This window comes from Manis pentadactyla, chromosome 13 (assembly GCF_030020395.1).
Source record: "Manis pentadactyla isolate mManPen7 chromosome 13, mManPen7.hap1, whole genome shotgun sequence".
NCBI lineage: Eukaryota > Metazoa > Chordata > Mammalia > Pholidota > Manidae > Manis > Manis pentadactyla.
In genome coordinates, this window is record NC_080031.1 from 11328263 (window position 1) to 11352983 (window position 24721).

The 24721-nt window shown below is 50.1% G+C and overlaps 1 protein-coding gene across 4 annotated transcripts in view; it reads left to right on the forward strand.

The window, feature by feature from the left end:
* Positions 1–24721, forward strand: part of PKNOX2 (PBX/knotted 1 homeobox 2) — a 248379-nt gene that overhangs the window by 128416 nt on the left and 95242 nt on the right. For 3 of the 4 annotated variants that reach the window (XM_036930253.2, XM_036930256.2, XM_036930257.2), the window contains exon 3: positions 21777–21881. The exons of the other annotated variant lie outside the window; for it this stretch is intronic. The gene's annotated coding sequence lies outside the window, so the exon portion shown is untranslated. The remainder of the gene's footprint in view (positions 1–21776; positions 21882–24721) is intronic. 4 annotated transcript variants of the gene reach the window in all.

Sequence of the window (24721 nt, forward strand, 5' to 3'; positions counted from 1 at the left end):
ACCTTTATTAGTCCTTCTAAAAGCCAGGTATAAAATACTGCCATTCCCAAGATTGTGTTTTTCCTTTTTTTTTTTAAACAGCAGAAATTATAACCTCCTTAAGCCATTAGCCATCACTCCTTAAGGTGAGCCCCCCAAGTGGTTCTGCCAGGGACCCTTCCCCTCACCTGGGAGGTACGGTGGCTGCCCACCAAGCCTTGCACGTCCTGCGCCTTGGACCTCCATTGGCACCGAATGCGTGCCTAGCAGCAGGCGGCTAAAAAGGCTGAAACATTTTATGGATCTGCCCCAGGAGACCCTGTCTCCCACCAGTTGCCCATTTGGCCAGTTGCTCCCCACTCACAAATATCTAAGCTGAAGATGCTCCACCTGCTGGAGCGCTGCCAGGCAGACCTTCCCCAAAGAGACCAGCCCTCCATGGCTCAGCCCCAGGTGCTATCAGGTGGCACCTCTGCTCCAGGGCCACTTCTCCCCGTGCTGGCTCACTTTCTTCTTTCCCACTCTGTCTTTATTTCTTTTTCTTTTTCTTTTCTTTCCATCAAAGGCTGATGCTACCAGAGAAAAAGTTCATAAAAATGTTATGTCCACCATAAAACCCCTAATGTGGCATTCTGCATGATCCATGCATTAACATTAACATTTCCCAGACAGTTATTGTGAGATAATGGTCCCAGCTATAATTCAGCGGTAACGTTCCTCCGAGCAAATGTTATGGAGGAATAAATGACTTGCCGAGTGTGCTGCCGTGGCGGGGGATGGGGAGAGGGGAGCAGTTTGGAGATGCCGCCTCTGGGCCTCCGGGACCACAGCCCCACTGTGGAGGGGTCCGGGGCGCACCTAGGCCTGACCACGGGGCCTCCGTGGACTGTGAGACCCGGCCCCTCTGCTCCATTGCTCTCACCCAAATCCTGTCTTTCTTCTCCATGTTCTATTGGGATAGTTGGCCAAGAAAGAGGATTCCAGGCCTCAGGCTCCTCCACAGGGCTGAATGGGCAACGGGGCACTTCGGTATGTTAACCAGCATCATTCTCCCATCACGCCTCCCTGCGGTCCCAGCCCAGGTCACACTCATCTCTGGTACAGCTCTGACCACCTTGTATTTTTATTTATTATCTGTTTACATGGCTGTATTCCCTGCTATAACCCTTCTTACAAGCAGGGGGCATCTCTCTGCCTTCTAGGTGCCCTTGCACAAAGTAGATACTCAGTAAATATTGGTGGAGAGTGAGGATCCAAAGATGGACAGATGGATGGGTGGATGGATGGAGAGTTGCATGAATAACAATAGAACGAGACATCCAGAAATGAAAGCAGACCATGAGATGAACAGGCTTTGGCCTTAGTGATAAAGGGAAAAATGCATTAAAACAACATTTACTGAACAAAATCATAAGGGAGTGATTTGACTGGAACCTCACAGTCTGCCGCTGCATTCATTTGACTCCTCAGGACAGGAGGCCCAGAGGAGCTGCTGTCCGAGCCAGGCCTAGTACTCGGGACCACCAGTCCAGTGCTCTACCAGCTACCATCTTGCCACTAATATGCAAGGCTAATAATATGCAAAAGAACACTTTTCTGCCCTCAAGGAGTTGCTCCCTGGTGGAGGGAGGAGACAGATCAGGCCCAAATACCACCCACCGTGACTCAAGGCAGAATATGGTGGGTGCAGCGGTGGGAAATGCCTGCAGGATGGAGATAAAACGGGGCCACAAATGATATGGGCCTCAGAGGATGAGAAAGGCTGGAAAAGGCAAACATGGGGGGAGGAAAGACTTTGGGGAAGAGGGAGCCGTGTGGGCAAAGGCGCAGAGATGGCAGGAAACTATCGCTCACAAATACTTAATTTTCATCAACAGGTTTTGAGTGCATGTTCCCAGCAGTCTGTTTGGTTACTGAGCTGGCTGTCCTTAGAACGGGCCCCTTTATTGCTGCTTACTGGCCTCCTGACAGGCCCTCAGCTCGTGGGTCATGCCCTCGGTCATGATGGTCAGCTCTCTGGCTTCTGCCTGGGCTGGGCCTTGCCAGCTTCACTGGCCTCTGAGCTCCAGGAGGAACGCCCCCCCCATCCCCCCCCCCCCACCCCCTGACGGCAGCCACACCTTTGCTGTCCTTTCGCACCTCTGCCCAGGCTGCTCATGCCTCAGGGGAATATTAAGCAGCATCTCCTCCCAGGAATGTTGGTGGGGGTGCGGGAGGTGGAAAACAAAAGCACAAGGGGAAATGTTGGCTCTCTGCCAAATGCCCCATGTCAGGACCCGTGTGCTCTCTCCTTTGAGCAGTCCCAGAATGCAGGACCAGCGAAGGAGACGGTGACCTCCACAGTGCCTTTGCGGGACCTGGAGAGGCTCTGCTCCAATCAGAAGCATCTTCCTCGCTCAGGGGTCTCCTAATGTCCTAGACCTGGGAGGCGCCTCGGAGGTCAGCGGGTTTAACCGGCCGTGCTGTGAGGGGCCTCCAGGAGGCAGGCTTTTGTTCTCTTCCTAATACCTCCCGGTGGAGACAGCTCTTCCATTCTGGGCCAGCTCTCCCTCACATGAAGGGGACCTTTGTCTCTCTGTCACTTCCACCTTTCGGCCCTAGTTCTGCTTTCTGGGCAATACAGTGTCAGACCAGTGCCTCTTCTGCTCTACATAACAGTCCTCTAAATGCTGAAGACAGTGCTCGTGCTCCGCGCCAGGTTCGCTGTTCTGCAGATACCGACCTTCCGTCAACATCCTGACCCCCTCCCCAGGTGGCCTCCATATTATCAGTGTCCCCCTTACGAAGTACCGGCTCCCGAGTGTGCTCTGAACCATTGCCTCCTTCAACTGAACTTGTAGGAACACAGCCTAAGATTTCAATTGCCTTTTTTTTTTTTTTAGCTGCCACATCATCGTACTGGTGCCTATTGAATTTTCAGTTAGACTTCTTTTTTCCAAATGCTTTTAAGCTTCATCTCCCTCCCTTGTGCAGGTTGCATTTCACTCTAACAGTATAAATGTATACGTCTCTGCTCCACATCATCTCCTTACCTTTAGTCTGTGTCTCCTGCCTTACGAACTCTTTCTCAGTCTTAATTCTGTCTTTAAATACATGAGCTATCCCCTCAGCGTGTAGAGGAAACACACCTTCTACATCATGCAAATCATTGGTAAAAATGCTCGGCAGCACAAAGCTGGTTACTTCAAGATGGGGAAAGGCCTCCCTCTGACTGAAACCCACTCTTCCGGACTGACTGGGAACAATCACGGTCTGGCTAAAAGGCCACCTCCCTCCCTGCTTCCCAGTCAGCTGCCCTTCCAGCCTATCCTGTCTTACCCAGAAGGCTATCATGGAAGATGTTGTCATATATCTTGCTGAAATCAACATACTTTGTAGAGTTTTCCTTATCTACCACCCTAGGAATTCTGTGCTTTTTTTAAAAAAAAAAAAAAAAGAGTAATAAAGTTAGTTTGACACGATTGTTTTTTAATGAAGCTATTCTGGTTTTCGGCAACCACTTCTTTGTTTTTGCAATTAATTCAATTTAGAATTTTTGTTAGCGATTAATACTAAACTTAATACCATAGTTTCCAGAATCTGATACCACCCGATGAAAGGACAGACCACTTTTACAGAGTTCCAGCTCTAAAAACCATTTCTTCTCATCGGGTCACACGCAGCTCATGGTGGATCTGCAATCCTATTTTAAGTTCTTTCCATGCTCTGAGATGAGATTTGCTGGTGTCTGCAGCCTTGACTTTATTTAAAGCTGTAAGATACTCGTTTACCATCTCCTCACCAATCTCAAACTTGAATCCTTCATAAATCATTTTTCTGGTTTGATGATCATTGTCCTTGAAGAAAACAAAGCAAAGTGGGAGTTAAATCGTTTGCTTTCCTTCTGTCATCTGGCAACCTCGTTGTCTGCCCCAGGCTGTAGCTGCCTCAATCCATGATTTTTCTCTTCTCTCGTTCTGTCTTGCTTCAAGTCTTGCCTTTTCAGAGAGAGAGGAGAGGGAAACTTTGTGTGTGGGTGTGCCAGGGGAGAGCACTGAGCTTTCAGACACCAGTTCATTCTGGTCTTTGGCCTTCCCAGCACACTTCTAACAGGTGCAGGCTGCCCTTTTGTGATGCTTCTTGTTTATAAGCCCTCCTTTCATCTTTTCCACATGTGCTTTTAAATCCTTGTCGAGCTCAGATTTGAAAATGCAGACAAAAGATGTGATGTCTATTCCATTTGACACTCACCATTAGAAGGCCATGGGTTAACCCTTCTCTCTTTTATCAGCCCACCTTAGGAATATAATTAGCAATGAAATTCAACCCAACCAATATTTCCTGATCACCTCTTATGCGCAAGGCACAGTTCCAGGTACCGTGGGTGACACATGGGTGAACAAGGATCACCCCTGCCTTAGACACGTTGGAGGAGGCAGACACACAAATGATCATAGCCCCAGACAGGATGAGACAAAGACCACGATGCTGGTGTTTATACAAAGTGCTGTGAGGGCCCAAAGGGGGGAGAGACCACTTCTGCCTGGGAAGATCCAGGATAGGTTCATGCAGCAGGCAGCATGTGAAGTGGTCGTGGAAGGCTGGGCAGAATATGAGAAATCAGATGCAGAGAAGGCTGCAGATTCCTTAGGAAGGCAGAAAGGTATAGAAGCGAGATGGTGTTTGGAGTGCAGCAGCTGACTTTGTGTGGCCAGACCTCATGGTGAGCTGGGGGTGGAATACAGCCCCAGACACTCATTCTAAGCTTTCTGCTTGACCCACTGTCCCATCCAAATGTCAAGTACAACACATCCTCAAATAGAACTCACTGACACCCCCTTTAAACCTATTCTTCCTCTGTAATCCTTTCTTGTAATGTTACATCCCCATGCCCCCAGTACAGTGGACACTGAACTTAGAATCAAAAGATCTAAATTTGAATCTAAGACTCTGCATTTTAGACTGGACAAGTCTCTTAATTTCTCTGAGCCTCTCTTTCTTCATCTGTAAAATGGGGAAACTTCATCTGTAAAGTGGGTCAAGCCTGACTTCTATCCTCACATCACAGATTCATCAAATGGGAAAATCTGGAAGGAGCTGGTTTGTAAATGGTGACGTGCTATGTACAAGAAGAAACAATGCCAGGATGATGGCCTTGGCCTCTAGGTGGACAGCCCAGGCCCTAAGTTCTCTTAGAGGCAGCTGAGGTAGCCTGTGGGTGGTGCCTGATGCTTCTGTTAATGAGCGCCTTGTGGGGAGAACTGGGAAGATGAGCAAGACAGGATGGGGAGGCCGGAGGCAGAGATGCTGCTAAGGGAGGTTGCAGACCAAAGCCCATTTTGATTGGGACTGAAACAGGCTGTTTTTGAGACTTCAGAGCTGTTCTTCAAAGGAGTTCATACCAAGTGCCTAGTTTTGGGGGAAGTCACCCTGCCACACTTCCGTAGAGCACGCTGTCACATGGATCAGGAATGTCTCGGGTACCTTCCCCACAAGCCACCTTATGCAGTGTGTGGCGGGGCGGGGCGGGGCAGCTTGTGCAGACCCACCTGCACCCTTCCTCCCTACCTCCTGCCACGTGCCATACACTGTGAGTCCCTGAACACAAAGTGACAAAGCCACCATCCCTGACCTCAGAAACGTCATTGGATAGAGGAGACACACATGCCAATAACTACAGCCCAAATGCGGCAAGCAGCATGCACAACAGGGGTGCGCCCAGGGTCCCAGGAGAGCAGAGGTGGAAGCCACTACCCACCAGAGAGGTGAGGATGCTCAGACCACGCTTCCCAGGGGAAGATGGCCCTGAGCTGAATCTTTAGGAATGTGGAGTTGTCCAAGTAGCTGAGGCAGGAAGGGGCCTTCCAGGAAGAGGGAACAGCAGATGAAAGGCACAGGGCATTAGAAAGTGTCTTGAGCTCCCAAGATGCCTGTCAATGCTGTGCAGCTGGAACACTAGGTGAGGTGAGAGAGGGAAGGGGCTGCACAGGCGGCGCAGTGCAGATGAGGCAGAGAGAGTTAAGGTCATTCAGGAAGAAACATCAGCACATTGTGGAAAGTAGTGGGTCAGAGAAAGAAGAAGGGAGGAGAGAAGTTGAGAGAATCTCTAGGTCCTTCTTGAGTGTCTGTAAGGGTGGCCATCATCCCATTCATCCAAAATGAGGAATGTAGAAGCAAGGTGGGCAGAGAGGGCAGAATGGAGAGAATGGAGTTGACAGTCGGTGTGGCTGCATTTGGAGGGTGCTATGGGGTATCTAGGCAACATCCTCTCTCATTCAGTTCTGCATCTAAACTCTCCTATCCTAAGCAGAACTTACTTGCCTCTCAGCTAAATTAGTAGCACCTTGAGGGCTGAGCCTTTGTAACCCTCAAGGGGTGCCTGGCATCCTCATAGGCTTGGCGCTGGAATGCATGGTAGACTTGTTGATTACATACTATTTATTGACCTTCTCTGGCCTTATTTCTTCATGTCTTGATGATAATGCCTCAAAGACAGCACAGTGGAAAAGCACCTGTGCCCTAGAGACTGCCACAGCTGGTGGGAGAGCTGGCCGCACCCTGCCAGCCGGGATGCCAGGCACACTGCCTGACCCCTCTCTAAGTCTGTGCTATCTATTTGGCAGCCAACAGCATGTGTCTACTAAAATTAAAATTAGATTAAATTAAATATTCAGTTACTCTGTCACCTCCACCACAATTCAAGTGCTTAATAGCTACATGGCGTCTATGATATTGTTAAGTGTGGACAGAGAACATTTCCAACATCGCAGAAAGTTCTACTAGGCCTTGCTGGGCTACAACATAGAAACAGGCACCTACCTCACAGGCTCAGAGAGGCTCAGCAAAATCGTGTGCATGAAGCACAGGGCCCAATGGCTGAATACAGGAGCCTTTGAAAATCATCAGCTGTTGTGAGTCTGAATGAACTGGGACACATAGCTGAGGCCCTGGCCCGCCTGCATCCTTTGAGAATTCCCCTGAGGGTGCAGAGCCCTGTGGGTGCTGAGAAGATGACCATCCCTGACTTTGGGGAGAATAAATAGGTTCACACTGTGGATAGTTGAGGGACCTCAATGTGCAGTTTGAGAATCTGGGGTTGATGGAAGGGACAGGTCCTCAGGAACCTCAGAGGCATTTGGGGAACTTCAGGGACACGAAGGTGATCTCAGAAGACCCGAGGGGCAGTGCCCCACTGTGACATCACTTGCTTGTGGCTCTGGCTCTGGGTCCTGGGCTTTAGCAGATGGGCTGGGAACCAGGGTGGGGAGGGGCGTGGGGGCCCTTGCTCAGAAGTCCATCTGCGTCACAATAGCGAGAAAGGCACGGGGCTTGTGTCCAGATGGCCCAGCAATTTCTCTTCCTGAAAGCTGCGTCTCTGTGTGCTTTTGCCCCTCTTTTGTGGCCTGCGTGTCAGGGGGGCCAGCTGAGCGGGATCCATCACTGACCCGGAGTCAGCAGGGAGGGAAAGGGGTTGCAGGAGGTCAACCAGAGAGAGCGATGGCTTTGCACTTCAGCTCCCCCCCCCCACCCCCAGCTGTGCTAGATGCTGGCAACTGGACGTGGAAGACCAGCCATCCCAGAGGCCTCAGCTTCTCCCTGAGCTGGGGAGGCGGCCTGCGCCAGAAGGCAGAGATTTTCCGTTGAGGATGCCCCTAGGTTCCCCAGCACAGTGGACCGCCCTAACTGAGGGACTGGGGACCCTGGATCATCCCTAATCAGCCGTCTCCCCTGAGGGAATAAGGGAGAATATTCCCTCTGGCTGGGAGAGGGATGGAGGAAGGAACTGCAGAGTGGTGGGAAAGCCCCAGCGGGCGGGGTCCTGGCCTGGACAGGTGCTGTCCCTGGGGAGCCCCACCCCTCTGGTTTTCCTCTGGTCCAGGGGCTGGACAGGCCATCCCGAGGCCCCATCCACCCCACTGTTCTACGCAGTATGTGGAGGGTGGGGTGGGTGCAGTCTTCCTTGGGCTGAAACCTGCTCAGAGACCGGAGGTTCTGTCTCATCCCAGTGGCGGGGTACAGCCCTCCCTCCCCACCTCCTCCTTCCCCTCTTCCTCCCCAGTAGGATGGATTGAGGCAGTGTGGAGAAATCCGAATAACTAATCAGTCCTCATTAACCCCCTGCCGGGATGCTCAAACATTCACTTTGCTGTTTGTGAAGCAGGAAAAAACCTCTCCCTGCATTAAAATTGATGCGTTATTAATCCCTGTGCTCCCGACCTGGTGGGCGGCTGCCCCCATCCTGCCTGAGGCCCAGCGTCTTGGAGTCGCTGCCCTGGGCCACTTGCATTTTCTATTATTTATTGGCCCAGGCAGCCGTGCTTTCCTGGGAGCGGGTGTGGTGCCAGCTGGGAGGCAGCTGCTTTGTTTTCTCCCTGGCCCAGCCGGTTCCCTCTGCTTGGCCCACCCCAGGGTGGGCCTGCCAGGCTGCCACGAGGCCCCTGAGGCTGGGAAGCGGAGTGAATGCGTCTTTCTCTAGACCTAGGAGGGCAGGAGGACCCGCTGCACACTTCAGAGGATCTGGCCTTGCAGTCGGCAGCTTCTCAGCGCGGTGATGGGCTGGGCTTTGAAGTCCTCACTGTTTTTCCAGCTCAAGAGCTGAACCTTTCCCCACGCCTGGGACCCCAGTGCCCCACGGCCTCCCTGCCGCTACCCCACACCCAGGACTGAAAGCTGTTCTTTGGCTCTCCACCCAAGGAGGACACCCCCACGATGTACACCCTCCACATAAGAATAGGGATCTACAAATACTCACCGCGTGCTGGACCTTGTACGGGGAGGTTTCAGGGATCTGAAGCCAGTTAAGATACAGTCCCTACCCTGATGGAGGCTGCAGTGGAGTGAAGATGTCCATACACACAAAGAATACTGTGTAACAGCCAAGGGAGGGAGGCACGGAGGGAGGAAGAGAGCTCAGGGGTGGAGAAGGCTCCTCTGGTCTCCCTGAGCCTAGGATGATGCGGGCAGGAGTGCGGAGGAAACACGCCTGCTCTGAACCTGTCATCACCCTCTGGTTGGTACAGGCTCAGCCTTCTTTACTGGCTGCCCACCTGCCCCGCATGGGTCTGTGTGTAGCGTGTCTTGACCAGTGAGCTCACAGGCAGGGCCTCAGCTTCTGTAAGCTCCACTGTGTAGCCTTTGGTGCAAAGTCCCTGAAGACAGTTTTGTGAGGAAGGGAGAAGGAGAAGGAGCTGAAATGGAGGAAGAGAAGAAGAAGGAATTAATCCCTAGCTCTTATTTCCAATCACTTTAATTTACTACTCGAGCAATGGTCAGAAGTCACCTTCCCGATCTTTGACTCAGGTTGGTGAAGTCATTCAGTTACTCTTTATGAGTGCTGCTAGGTGCTAGGGATTCAAGGTGAGTAAAGCAAACTTTGGGTCCCTGCCCACACGGAGCTTACAGCTTCTTGCAGAGTACAGGCATTACTCCAATAATCACACATGAATGTATAATTATGAACTAAGTTAAGAAATGTGATATACAAAGGAGCCTCACCTGGCTTGAGAGGTCAGTGTAGCTCCCCTGAGGAAGCTGCCCTAGATGAGATGTAAAAGTGAAGCAAGCCTTTTCTAGTTGAAAGTAGATGAGGAAAAAGCACCTTCCAGGAGGATGGGATGGCTTGTGCAAAGGCCCTGTGTTGGGAAGAAGCATATCCTATTTGAGGGACCAAAGGCCTGGGTGGCTGGAAGCAAACAGCAAGCTAGATGAAGCAGAGAGGGGGGCAGGGCCAGACTGCGTACCCAACCTTCTAAGCTAAGTATTTTTGGTCTTGCTGTCAAGAGGAAGAGGAAGCTAGTAATGTGTTTGAAATATGGGAGAGGAGGAGGAGAGGGTAGAACAGAATTTGTACTTCAAAGAGCTCTCCCTGGATATTCAGTAGAGAGCAGATGAAGAGTATCAATATGTTAAATGGGTCATCTCAGTCCCCTGTGGTTTCCTGTCTCCCTCTTTGGTGAGGTGAAGCCTACAGGATGTGCTGGAGTGGGATGAAGGAAGATGCATATTTAGCTTTGGATCACCTAGTTCTCAGCCTTAGCTCAGGACCCACAAGAATAAACCATCACCCTTGAAGTGACACCCCTTCCTTTCCTAACTCGAGACTCAAGTGGTCATGACCACTCTAACCATTGTAAACCCAGCATTTTGATGTTGTGGGGATCCGCAGCTTCCTGAGAGATGCGAGGAGGGAAGGTACCTGAGCAGATGGATTGGCAGAGCTGGGAGGAAAGGTTGGGGGGCCACAGAGAAGCCAGGAAAGCAGAAAGGTGGGACTACTGAGGGATCCTGGCATTATTATGGCCTCTTGCGCCAGACAGGCAGGCACAATGACACAGATACAAGCGTGCAACTCTGTTGGCTGTGAGCGCCTCCTCTGCTCTTGGCTAATGGCTCCTCTGGCCTTGATTTTTCTAGCTTGCTGCTCTTATGGAAACTGCCTTTGTTTCATTCAGGACCACAGCCCTTCCTTCTTTCATTCCAACAAACAGTAATTGATATAGCCTATATATAAGGATTCTGAGGTTTGAAAACCCCCCACACTGGCCTTGCCCTTGAGCATTCTGTCTAAGGTGGGAGCTAGATATGTAAACAATTAACCCATAGAAAGCAGAACAGTGTAGGCACCAAGTGTAGGGCCCCCCTGTGACCCAGTTGGCCTGGAAGGTCTCAGTTGAAGCCAGTCGTTTCTGTGTAATTATTAACTGTGCCCTCCTTCACAAAATGTTTCCAGTTTGAGTGATAAATTATATGTTCACCCTAACAATGTGCCATGTCTATGCAGAGATGTGAGCAGTTCTTTAGGAATTCAAGAGATATCAGAGTAAATAATACAGAAGCTGAGTCCTTAAAGATGAACTGTATTTCAGCTAGTAGAGCAGGGAAATGGAATATCCCAGTCTTGGAGAATAGAACCAGTGAAAAGGCCTGGAGGCTCCTATGAGCAGAGTCTGTATAGAAGAGGATGAGCACTGCTTACCTACAACCTAGATGAAGGTCAGTGAATTTTTATGGAAAGTTTCAGACAGTACATGTTACAGGTATGGCAGCTTTTGCCATTGTGTGGAGAGCAGCCATAGGTAATAGTGAATGAATGTGCATGGTATGTTCCAATAAAACTTTATTTGCAAAAACAGGCTCAGGGTTTGATGTGGGTATAGTCTGCCAGCCCCTGACCTAGAGAACAAGGACAGAGTGAAGAGATCAGCCTGGAACGTGAGGGAGGAGCCAAATCATGAAAGGTCTCAAATAGCCTGACTTCTTTTTCAAAATAATAAGACTTCCGAGCATAGGAATGGATCGGCTAAGGTCCTAGGCTTTATTGCCAGGGTTTGGAGGCCACTGGAGGGGAGCATGGCCCAACAGTGAGGGAAGCTGACCGGCTTTGGGTCTGGGTACCCAGCCTTCCTTGGGGACAGCTCTGCGGGGCTGGAGCACTGTTCTGTCCCTGCAGAATATTCCCTTTGCTCTGCACTCCCTTCCCATTACCCCCCGAAGGGGGCTCACACCATTTCTTCCCATGGAGAGAAGGCAATTCATGACCCCCCTCCCCCTACTCCCTGAAAAGGGCAGGCTGCTGGTCACGGAGGCTTAATCCCAACAGCACCCCGCTCCTGACGGATTCTGGTGCCTTCAGGATTTGATTACTGTAGTGGCCCCTAGACTGCAGAGCTGGAAGAGGAAGCAGCCCTCTGCCATTACCTGTGTGTGTTCCCCAAGCCCTCCGGAGTACAAGGGTCACCTTTCCCATGGTTACCCCAAAAGAACAACATGAAATATCCCCCCCACGCTTCAGAAAGTCCAGGTTCCCCACATCAGAGAGAGGAGGGATGTTCAGAGGCTCCTGGCCCTGCTCCCCTTTCTTTCTCCTCTTGCTGGCGGGGCCTCCTCGGTGTCCCTGCCGCAGCCATGGCCCTTCTCTCTCTTCCCAGCACAAAGCTGTTGCACGCAAGGATTTTTACTGAAGACTCACTCACCTCAGGCATGAAATTTCAGGGGGCATCCAAAAGTCGGCAATCAACAGAAACAATATTTTAATGTGGAGTGTCTTAAAATTCAAAACTAGTGACAAAAGTACCTAATAAACAAAGTATCAGATCTTTAAATGACGACCCGATTAGTATCATGGAGGCTTCCTTTTGCCTCACAGGGCACTGTTTCTGTCCTGTTTTTAATCTCCACTACTGAGGCTTCTGGCACATCCCTTAAACTTTGTGCCCAAGACAAGTGACTCACTCACCTGCCCTGGGCCCAGCCCAGAGGAGATGCCGGAGTGGCTGTAGGTAGCCCAGAGCAGAAGCAGGTTAAACTCCATAGATAGTGGCTTCAAGTCCCTTTCCTCTCCCCCAGGGAGTTTTCTACTGTCCATTTTCTCCTTCACAGTCCAGCCTGCCACCTTTTCGCTGGGACCTGTTCTCCCAACAACACCTCCTTTCCTTTCCCTTTTGCTTTGAGTTTTATGCACTTCCGCCTTAGAGGCCCTGGCCAGTTTCCCCAGGAAATTACTGGGGGGAACTTTAAATTCTTAATTCTCCACTCCCCTTCCTTTACCTTTCCTCCTTTGACTTTATTATCTGGGACTGTGTATTTTATTTACGTGTCTTGTTATCATCTACCCATGGCTCCCCTCTCCAACCCCGACCAGAAAGTAAGGCCCATGAATGCTGAAATTTTTATTCATTTTGTGAACAGTTGTGAATAGTTCCTGGCACAAAGCAGGCACTCAATAAACATTTGTTGAAAGAGTGAATAACAAGTGAGTTCCCTTTAATCTTTCCCCTCCCAGATTGGGCCCCTCCTTTACTAGCCAAAAGGTGGTTAAACCTTTTTCCTGAATGAAAGAACTTCTCCCCTGGACCTCTACCCTAAGCCATGCAAAAAGGCAGCAGGAGCTTGTCATTGTTCAGCAAGTTCAACCCAGACAATAGAAAGAAACATTTTCCAGAGCAAATTCCAGAGTTTTCCAGCTATGTTGTATACTTCTTTCCCTTTAAATAGGGAGAGATGTCTGAGAGAAGATTTGAATTCCATGTAACTTGAATCAATACTGATTCTTTTTGCAACCTTGGCCAAGCCACGTTATGTCTCAGTTTTTGTTATTCTATCTGTATAATGGGTACATTGATCACAGCACTACCAACTTCATGAAGTTACTGTGACGCTCAAGCGAAAAGCTAAGGGATGTGGCTAGACGTATTTTGGGATGTATGAATCAGCATGCAGATACAGGGATATGGGAAGTCTCATTAATATTTGGCTGATGCACAGCAAGGGGTCTTCTGACAAGACCATGACAGAGGCGGCCATCCAGGCCTGGCCTTCTCGGTTCACAGATAGAGAAACTGAGGCCCAGGCAGTGATATGCCCAAGGTCACACTCTGAGCTAATACGGGAGAGTTAGGGATAGAAGCCACGTCCCGGCGTCCTGTGCAGTTCTTGGCCTCTCTGGGTTCCTCAGTTGCCTGTCCACCAGCACGGGGAGCCTGGGACCTGCTCTGAGTAAAGGCCAAACCATCACGGCTGGAGGGGAACTCTTGACCTTCAGATACCCTTGCAAATCCCAACCCTTCACAAACAACCTAGGGAGGAAGGCATTTTAAATAAAATCCTTTTACCATCCTTTCCGTTTCTGAGATTCATTTCCACGTGGCAGCTGAATGAGAATCTCACAGACATTTCATTTGCTGTCCTTGTGATGGTTCCTTGGCTGTCCGGCAGGAGCAGGTTATGACTGAAGCCTCTGTGAGGCACTGGGTGTAAATCTCCGAGTTGGGGCTCGGGGAGTCGGGGCTCGGGGCTCGTGCCTCCTGCGGCAGGTCATGGGTTGGCGGCCTCTCCGTGGGCAGTGTGATCACCGAGGAAGGAACGGGACCCTGAGAAGCGCGGGGAGGCCCCGAGAGATGAATTTCTTCAATGTCATGCTCCTTGTGAGTCCCTTAATGACTGAAATTTACATGTGTCGGGAAAATTGCAATTTCCCCTGGAAGGCATAGAAGGGAAAGTCAGAGGCGAACTATTTTGCAAAGTGGGTGTGTCCACAGGGCTCTGTATTTATCTGACTGGGAATCTTTTGGCTTCTTATGGGTGTGTGGACACAACTGTAAGTGTGAACTAGAATTTGTGCCTTTGCCTGTCCGTGACCAAGTCTCTGGGATTATTGGTGTGTGTGTATGTACTGTCACTTCTGTCTTTATAACCATGTGCAGTTCAATGTGTGTTTCTTTAAAGAAAAAATTATTTCTCATTTCCTGCATAAATTACTCCATGTAAAAGGCCATCCGGAGCTCAGTTCCTAGCATCCTTTTTCAATAAAGCAATATTATCACAGCCTAGTCCCAAAACTGGTCCCAGGAGAGGCTTTTCCTAGATTCTTTGTCAAACGAAATGTCAGCTACTCACCAAACGATGAGAAGAGGAATTCTTCTTGTTTATTTCCCTAGTGGAGCAGAGCAGAAGCAGCTCAGCCTCTCTGCATCCTTCCCCCGGGGAAGGCAGGCAGGTGGGCAGGTGGGTGGCTGGACAGGCAGGCAGGGGGCAGGTGCTGATGAGGCCACCATAAAACCCTCGGACTCTGCTCTTTCGCCTCTCCCCTTCGCCAGCTTTGTGACCCTGGGTAAGTCCATTCCCTAACCTCATTTCCAACTTTTAAAAAACAGATCTAATAGCACCTACTTTATAGGGGTGTTGCCAGGATTAAGTAGTAAATTGGAAAATACAGTTCTATGTAAAGTACATTAACCTGTTGTGTGTCATACACTCTGCATATCCTCTGCTGAATATATGCATTCATATACTCCTTTATTGACAAATATTTATTGAACACTTACTATGTCCAAAGTACATATTGGGCTCTGTGGAGATATACATGTTTGAGTCTCAGTTTAGATTTATATATTCCAGTGGGATAGACAGTCAGGCAAACAATCACAATTTGGTGGGATAAGTGCTAAGAGAATTGTGCACAGGATGCTCTAAAGCTGCTAGAACCATCCTTGGGGCGACATGTGGAGGATGGAACAGGCTGCAGAGAAAACCATGAGGAGGCTGTTGCTGAGCTAAGATGGGACACAGGAGATCGAAAGGAGGGAAAAGTAGCTCCCTCCACCTGGGGGCAAAAACAAATGGTCAGCATGTACCAAGAGGCGCTGACCTTATGCTCCTGGACAGGGTTCTGGGGGCTGGGAAGACTGTCTCAGAACCAGAGTCATCACCAGCCTGGCTGGGAGAGGGAGCAGGGGCCCACAGGCTGAGAGACTGACCACCGGGGAGGAAAGGCAGGAGGGGGGTAGAAGGGGATGAGCCCAGCTGAGAGCGTGGTGGGTGGAGACAGGCAGGGCTTTGCCGAGATCTTCAAAGGGCTTCCAACGGGCTGAAGGTTTCCCCCAGAGAGGAAATCTTGCTGGGAAAGTTTAGTGACTTTTCTAAAAAGGGACCTGTGCTCGCTGTGATGAGTTCCCAGTCACCAGTCAATAATTTGTGTCTGGTCAAATTCCGCGAGGTCTCTTGACTGCTATCCGCACCCCAGCCCACCCATTCATGACCTCATTCGATAAACATCTAATGAACATGGAGCCTGATGCTAGGCCAGAGCTGGAAGCGCACAGGGGAGGACCACCTTGCTCAGGAAGCTCAGAGCTTAACGGGAGGACACCTATGGGAATACATAATAACAATTTAGTGAAATAGAGCCTGGAATTTATGGCTGGACTTCATCTTTTAAGAGATTACAGCCCCAGTTATTAGGGGAGCAGAAAGGAAGGAATGATTTACCCTATGGGGGGGTGAGGGGGCATTGAAAGAAAACTTTACAGAGCTTAAGGATGAGTGGGATTTTGCCAAACAAGATCTAAACAGTTATTGCTATCATTGTCATTAATGATGACAGTTGCCATTTATTAAAGGCTTAGTCTATGTCACTGCTATAGTACCTTCTACGCACATAATGTGTCTGAAGAAATATCATAAAATCCTAATAAACACCTGGTGAGTTAGCGATTATTGTTCCCATTTTACAGAAATAGGAAAACCAAGTCTTACAGAGGTCACACAGCTAGAAGAAGAAAATCTAGAGCTTGAATTCAAGTTTGTCTGCCCTCCAAGTCTTTTCCATCCCAGTGTATCATCTCTCCCATGCTCCCTTATTAATATTAGTTCAGGAGTCATATTTGAAATAGTCCATAGTTTGGTCAAAAGCTCTCAGTCAGAAACCCATTGAAATATAGAGAATTACCATGCCTTTGGCAACAAGTAATAATAACGAAATAGGCAAACTTTCAACGAAGCCAAGCATTCATCTGAATGAGAATATTCTCCCATCAGTGTTTCTTCTTCATGTGACAAGAACCATCCTTTCCGTGATCCACATGGGCACCTCGGTTTGTACGGAGGGCATAAGAGAAAGAGAAGACACAAGTCTTATCCTCAAACATTTATGATGCCTTTGAAGAGATTTAGATCAACACAGAAAGCAGAAGTTCACAGAAAGAGTAAGATTAAGGGCCAGTCACGGGGTGGGGGTGCAAAAGGCTGACTTCATTCAGCTGCAGAAGTTCAGAGAAGGGCGAGATTTGAGCTTGTCTTTGAGGAAAGGGAACCTGGGAAAGTGCCGGCCCCTGATGCCCCTGGACACAGAGAAGAAGGGTAGTGCAAGGCCCTGCAGAAGGACAGCATGGCCTACCAAGGAGGCACAGGGCTCAGACGTGGTGTGTGCTTGGCTGTCAGACAGCAGTAGCCTGGCGTGGCTGGAGACAAGGCTCAAGATGGAAAGGTCCAGTGGATTCAGTGAGAGGCCCAGGTTCAGGCTGATTATGGGGGATAACATGGAGGCTAAGAAAACTGGCTTTTGTCTTCTTAGGCCCTGGCAAGCCGTTATAGATGTTTAGGGAGGGCAGAATCAGCATAAACAAGTCTGCAAATCATTTTAGCTACCAAGGGGTCCCTTTCGTCCGGAGGATTGGCATCTGCCTGTGAGATCAGCCTCCCTGCTCAGGTGGTTTCTGAGGCTTTCACTGGAACAGCTGATCAAGAGCAGCCAGAGGGCAGGGCCACACTGTCGGGTCCAGCCTCGTGTTTGCAGACGGTGGTGGAGACTGACAGTGATGGTGTTGATGGACCAGAGTTCAAAGAGCTGAAGGGTTTGGACACACATCACATCCCACGCTAGCGGCAGCGCTGGAACTAGCCTCTGTGCTTCCTTAGCTTGCTCGCTCCGGCAGGGGGGCAGGAGAAATGTCACAACTGGGATGCCTGAGAGTCCCAGTAGGCAGACCATACTTCAATCGCCACACTTCTGCAAGAATAGGCCCTGGCTGGGCTCCAGAATGAGAACGCTCCTTCAAGGCTCTTGGGCCAAAGGAGACATGGATTTGGGCGTTTCTTGCTCCTGGGATAGATAACCGCCTGGGGCGAACTTCTCCATAATGAATAGGAAGCAGGCCTTTTGTTCCAGCTTCCGGCCAGAGATTCTAGAGGCTCAGTCTACACCGCTGTCCTGTTCATCTGCAAATGGACAAGTTGACAAAACAGGCAAAGGTGTTCTGGGAGCAGCCTGCTGTCCCCATTACCGGGTGCCCTAGAAATGAACTTGGATGGGGCAGGGAAGAGCCTGAGCAGAGCTAAAGACCTGGGAGGGTGGGCATCCATGCCAGAGATCTCGTGGAACAGAAGGGACTTAGTCTTTAAGATGAAGCTCCTGCTTCCTTCTCTGTTCCCTGGAACCTCTGGGCCACGGGTCCCAGAGAGCCTGTATCTTCCCATCTATCTCCCTCTCTATTTGTCTGCCTCCCTGCCTGGCAGGCTGCCTGCTGGCCTCTAGAGGGAAGGACTTTGTATGGCCACAAAAGAGAGAGTGGCGGGTCCTCTCTGCCTGAAATCTAAAGAGGCACACCCAGGCCCCCTCCTTCAGGGCAAGGCAGGGCAGGGTGCTCGCAGAGGTGCACTGGGCTGGGGTGGGGGGCCGCGGCCCATTGTCTCCTTCACCCCCAGCACAGACCCACTTTCATTCTCCTCAGGGCATTTCTGTCAGTGAGTTGCCCTCCTTATGCTCAGAGGAATCGCTGGCTGTGACAGAAAGGAGATTACAGGCTATATTTCTGCCTTGAAGCTTTCTCCAGGCTGTTGAGAGCTGGGTAGCTGTCAGTTCTCGGAAAGGAGAAATGTGTGTATATTGTAGCCCTGAAGCAGTGCCCCGCGTGGGGCCATGCAGCTGTCACCACTGAGTCCTTCCGCTCGCAAATGTGTATTTTATTAGTCCCTGAGTAGGCAGCGGGGCTGGCTTCTCTCCCCTGAAGCTGGTGGGATTCCTCTCTGAGGGGCTCCAGCTCCTCAGAGCTGTTTTTGGGATGGGAGGGGAGGAGAGGGTGCAGTTGGAGCAGAAAGACAGAGAAAAAAAATCAGACAGCCACAACAGGAGGGAGGTCCAGGCCCTCAGTTCCAGAAAGGACACAATTAGAAGCAGAAGCTGAAGGACATACCAGGCAGGCAGGGTTTCCGCCCGTCCATACTCCTGACCAGGACCCTGTGCCCTCCTCCCCGTCACTGTGGGCTTTGGCAGAGGAGGGGGTGGTGAGGCCGACAGCCAGAAGCAGTAGCACCCACACAGTGCAGGGTACAAGTATTCCCTTATCATTTAGACGGTGAGCACCTGAAAGACAGGGAGAAGGAGGGAGTTTGTGCATGTGATCTTTGTAGGCCCAGGTCCAAGCACATGGTCCAGGCTCTTAATACATGGAGGCTAAATTGAAGCAATTTGCACCTACCCAGAAGAGGGGAAGAGGAAATAGTAAAACTCTACTCAAGAACAGAGATCTCATCTGCCAAGTAGGCCTCAGACATCTGGGAAAGAAGGCCAGGGCGGGCTGACATAGCAGAGCTCCCAAGAATGGCCCACCCTGCAACTCAGGGCACACCCACCTCTGCCTTCTCCTCTGGGGACCCCGACATTTACTTAGCTCTGATGCTCCAGGCTCTCCCTTTAGAATGGTAAGAAATATAAGAGCAAAGAGGTGAGCAGGTGAGAAGAGCAGAATGTCTGGAGTCAGAAGGTATGCCCCTCGCCCGGTGCAGGACTTCCCTACACCGTAGGATCCACTTCTCTAAAACGGGAACGACCACCTGGCAAAGGAAAAGGCACCTCTCATACGCTGCATGTAGGATGTCTATTGGTATAGCCTTCCTGCAGGTAATTTGTAAAAATTCTTTCAAACGAATACACCTTTGGATCTGGCAGTGCCATACCGAGAAATTTATCCTAAAACAATGATCAATCCTGGGGCAAAATTCAGCTGCAAGAATGGGCATTATTTATTCATAACAGCAAAAGCTGGAAATAATCTAAACCACACATAATAGAAATTTGGCTGAGAAATTATAGTGCATTGGTAAATGGAATGCCATTTATAGGATCATACCATATATTTCCCTTACATGCAAAGGTATTTATGACATGTTGCTAAGTATAAAAGGCTGGTTACAGAACAGCATGTATATATGATACTGTTTTGAAGAAAGAAGAGTTTTACTCTATCAACTGGGATGGTCTTTGTATTGTAGGATTATAGGTAGCCTAAATTTTCTCCCTCTTATTTGTCTGCTTTGTGAAATAAGCATATGTTACTTTGGGAAGGTAGTTAAAATTAAGTTATGATATTAAAATATTGACCTCTAGAGGTTGTTTTAAGAGTTAAATGAGGTATCATATGAAAACACTTTGTAAACTGAAAAATTGACAAAACAGACATAAGACAGGGGCTCTGCCCACAAATTGCTCACAGTTTGGGAAGAGATGAAAGATCCGTAATATACCTACAGCATGAAGCAGGATGTGGTGAGGGCACCCAGAGAGTGAGAGCGTGTGACTTGGAATCACAGAGGAGGCACAGTTACTTCTGGCTATAGAGGAAAGGGCCGGAATGTTTGAGCTGAACATTAAAGCGTGCTTAGGGTCTTGTCAGGTAGAAACAGAATTGGGGGCAGTGAGAGAAGTGGGAAATTGTGGGACATGTTTGGAGAATGGAAGTGATTGTGTTTGGATGTGGATAGAACCTACAGGTGATGGATACAGGGTGGGTCCAGAGAGGCAGCTGGGGCCCCCGCTGTGGGTATCTTGAGGGCTGCACCTGGTAAGATGCAGTCAGTGAACCTCTGCTGGTGCCTCCTTTGAGCAAGGAGTCATGGGAATTCTGGAGCAGGAGGTGACAGCCTTATGCCCGTGGCAGGCACAGGGGGACACTCGTGGCAGCTCCTGGCATGTCCGAGGCCCTGGGCGGGTGCAGAATGAAGTTTGCCCGGAAGCAGCTGACAGGCTGGGGGTTAACTGCGGAGATGAGGCAGGTTGGCTGGCATGGCCAGGGATGAGGGCCCTCTCTGGGCTGTGTCACTGGGAATAGAAAGGAGGGAAAACCACCTTCCGCCCTGGAAAGGGGTGGGTGCTGGGGAAGAAAGGGGAGGTGAAGATGAGGTGGGGCTTGGGAGGGAGGAACCAGGTTTGTCTCCCAGGTTTGTGCCTGGGAGTCATGCACAGAACACAGACACCTGGCCCCTTGTGGCCGGCAGGCTGGGCCGAGATGCTCACCACATGTTCCCTCTTATGTCCACTGGTCCTGATCCCTGGGTCCCCTCTGCATGGCAGGCACTGGCCATGGGTCTTGGGCCTCCTGCTGCTTTGAATGTGGCCTGCAGGATCCTGGGTGCTACGTCTGCCACCTCACCTCATAGCAGTGCCCTCTCACACACGTGCTCGTGCCCACACGCACACCCCAGAAGGAAGGCGGGAAAGTCTTGTCCAGGCCAAGGCCTACATTCCCACTTCCGCTCTGTGTCTCCCAGCCCAGGACCCTGTTTAGCTCCTCCTGTTGTCATGTTGCTAGTTAATTACATTCTTTACTGAGGTGCAAATGTGTTTTTACAGGGAGACTAAGATGGTGTTAACTAGGAAGGAACTGTGAATGTGACAGATGCACTTCCCTCTGGTTGAAGGGCTGGGATTCTTGGCTGGGGGTGCTCCTGGATCTGTCCAGAAAATGTACCCCAGGCATCCAGCAGCCCCCCTGCACCCCATGACCATATTACCATCCTGGGCCCAAGCATGGCCTTCTGGAGTCAAATCGACTCGATCCACAAGAAGAAATTAATGTGTTGTAAAGTGTCAAGCCAGATCTTATAGCAATGTTGACCACAAACCTCAATATCCAGAGACCTTGGTTCATTGCAAACATTGAGAAACAAAATTAATTCACTTTAATCTGAAAACGAATACATCAGTGGTACAGCCAAAGCCGCCTTTAGGCCAAGGCTCCCCTTCACTGCTGCATTCCACTCTGGGTCCATTGCCGTCCTGACTCCTCCTCCCTGTTGCCTGCAGGCATCCTCCCCTTCCCCCCATCCACATCTCGGCCAAAGCCTGCCATTGGGAAAGGATCTGAAATTCATCCACACACCTAAAAATGTTGCAACTCCTACTTTTCCTCTGGGTTCCCTACTGTTTGAAACAAGAAGCCAGCACTGGCCTCCCTTGGGCTCAGAACTCACTCAGAGACCTGCCCACACCCACCCGCAGGGGAGACAGAGCCACCTGTATGCCTGACGTTAGGAACCCAGGCTGGTGACAACAGGACACTTCCAACCGTGACAAGGGTTTGGGCTCTAAATATGGCCTGGTGGGCCTGAGCAGCCGCCCTGAGACTCAGTGGAGTGTGGTGTGGAGAGCAAACCCCTTTACAGCCAGCCTGGGGAGGGGCGGGGTCACAGAGCCCGTGTCCCCTCATGCTCCACCGCCGCACGCCTCCAGCCTTCCCTTCTGAGAGCTGTTCCGCCCTTTTTCGCAGGTGATTTGGGTCTAGCTGACGGGAAGAATTTCTGGCCCAGCTGGAAGTGAAAAGAGGGAGTGAGTGTCCTGAGAGCCATCCTAGAGTCCCCAGGATCACCAAACAGTAAGATCTGAATCTCCATCCTTTAACACATACTTAAACCCCCCAGGCAGATTATCTTTCCTTCTGAAAACCTCAAGAAGCAGCCCATAACATGAGCTGACACTTAGCACATACAACCTTTGAAAGCACAACACTGTAGCATTCTTGCCACGTCTTTCCTCCTGAGCTCCTTGAGGACAGGACGAGAGCCCTCCCTTCTCCAGGCGTACGTCTCTTTCCTTCCACATACTGCGTGAATGGTAAATTGTTATTGACCCGGATGGATGGGCTATGGCTTACATCCACGATGATAATAACATTTGTACCACCCTCTGGAGCAAGCATTACCACCAAAGAATCACCAAGGGGTGTTTGTTAAAAATGCAGTTCTTGAGCCTCACACAAGAGAGTCTGATTCCTTGAGTCCCAGTTCAGACCAGGAATCTGCACCCCAAGTGTTTCTGATGAACATGAAGGAAAGTGCATCCCAGGTGTTCCTGCTGAAGTCTGAGAAACAATTCTTCAGACTGTGGAAAGCATTTTGAATAGAGAATCTCCTTTAATCCTCTTATCAGATAGGGTTCTTAAATCCCCTTAAGTAACTACATGATGTTGAAGATGTAACTATCAGTATAGGCAGTGTGGATAAAGTGAAGGTTCCTGTGGCCAGGATCCTCACCTGACCCTAACCTACTTGATGATGTAACTGGCCTGTTGCTGTTGCTGGGTTGCTGCTTCCAAGCCCTAGGCAATAAGCTATTATTGACTGAGTCACTACATAAAGAGCTCTGCCCAGTGCTCTGGGTGGAGGCAGAGGTGAAGGAGGATTACAGACCTGCAGACTGTTGGATGCAGGCGTGATTCTAGTGTTCGACTTATTGCCAGGAGAACAAACTGGGTAATAAATCCTTTCACCCCAAGAACATTCCATTGTCATTCCTTGGTCCCACTGAATCCATAGTGAACTTGCCCAGGGCTGAAACCCATTGGCAAGACAATTGGTGACATTGGCAGGATTCACTGTTGACCAAGGAAAAGAACAGGCTGCCCTTATGGGAGGGGTGCTTCAGCCATCTGCCCCTATGAATGGGTAGACAGTCAGTTGTTCACCAATGGGTATGTGGTCTGAGGTGGCTTGCCTCCTAGAGGGCTGGTCCCCACCCTAGGACTGGAGGCAGGTGGGGGTGACACCTGAGGCCGTAAGGGTGGCCCTTGATATCATAAGTAGGTCCTTTGAGAAACAGAGTGCCCGTGAGGCAGTGGGGACTGTGGGTTGGCTGCTTCTCACTGTATTAAAAAAGCCTACAGATGAGAAGAACATGCTCCTGAAAGAGACAAGAAATGACAGCATGATAACACAAGCTGCAAACTGCTATGGATTCATTGAAGAATGAAATAACATTGATACGAGAGGAGGCAACACAAGAATGCTGACTGCAAGGTGCTGTTGAAGAAGTAAAAAATTTGTTGGTGACTGAAATGGCATCATGACAATGGTACTGTGGAAGACGTAAAGGCCATGAAGGAAAAGGACAGACCCCTGCAAAAACCACAAGATGCAGTGCGAGAACGTGAGCTGCGAGGTCCAGTGGAGCATAAGATTCCTTACAGAATGAGACAGCAGCACTGCCAGGTGCTCTGAGGGAGGCAAAGGCCACAGAGAAAAAGGACATACTCCTGAGGGAAGCACAGGAAGAGGTGGCATGAGAATGCCAGCGGCGAGGCATTGGGGTGAAGGTAAGAGAGCTGGTGAAGACTGAGCTAGCACTGCTGTGAGGCACTGTAGGAAAGGTAAAGGTTGTATCAGAGGAGGCCCTTGGGGGAGGGGAGAGAAAGGTGCCATCAGCCCCAGAAATGGAGGAGCCGGGGGAAGGATGAAGGGGTGGTGCCAGAGGTACTGACCCCTCCTCTATTGAAAGCATGCCCAGTGGTTGTAAAGAAAATAAAGGTATAGCAACTGAGGGTTCCTCTGGGAGAGGTGCAGCCCCCTCCCCGGGTCGTGGAGCACTCTGGGCTCTACCTCTACAGTCAGGCTGAGCTGGTGGATTTGGGCTCCCAGTTTTGGCAGAAGCCCTTGGAGTCAATATCAGCTTGGCTCCTGCATCTGTGGGATTTAGGGGTGGATGGGATTGTTCTGTTTGGATCAGACATAGGAAAGCTGGCTTCCCTGACAGTTCATCCTGCCTTGAGGCAGCATGTATAAAATGCACATCAGACACCAATAATCTGCAGGGATGGTCAGTCTGCTTATGGATAGTGCTACAGTGTTTGAATGAGAAATCCCGAAAGGGAGCCCTGAGCCCCATAGACATGCTAATGCATATTGCTACCTCCCTTATACAACTGCACGTACAGACCAAGGAAGAATCGTTGAAGCCAAGGTTTGGCCACCAAAATAATATTTTGCTGCCAACACCAACTGCAATAAACTGTGGAGACTCCATTGAGTGGATGTGGCCTTGGACATTTTGACACATGGACCAACGATGGCTGACTCTCCTGGTACCTTGGGGACAAAGCCTGGAAGCTAGCCTCCTGTGTATTCCTGGAGTAACAGCAGAGTGGCCCCCAAAGATTGCAGTAGTACATCCTAAACAGCCAGAAGATAGGAGCATCTTACCGGGGAGTTTTGTTTTATCATTATGGCCAGTGCATGCACCTCCAATAGCACTATACATAGACCCCAAGTAGCCCCCATGGGGAGAGGAGTAAAGTTATGGTGTACTACATCTGGACAGGACCCCTTTCCTGCCACAGTTCTCTCTTGCATGCATTCTATGTGATGGACAAGATTTGCCTATGTTGTCTTATCACCCTTAAGGTCTTTGTGGATTGGGCACACACCCTAATGTGCTACTCAC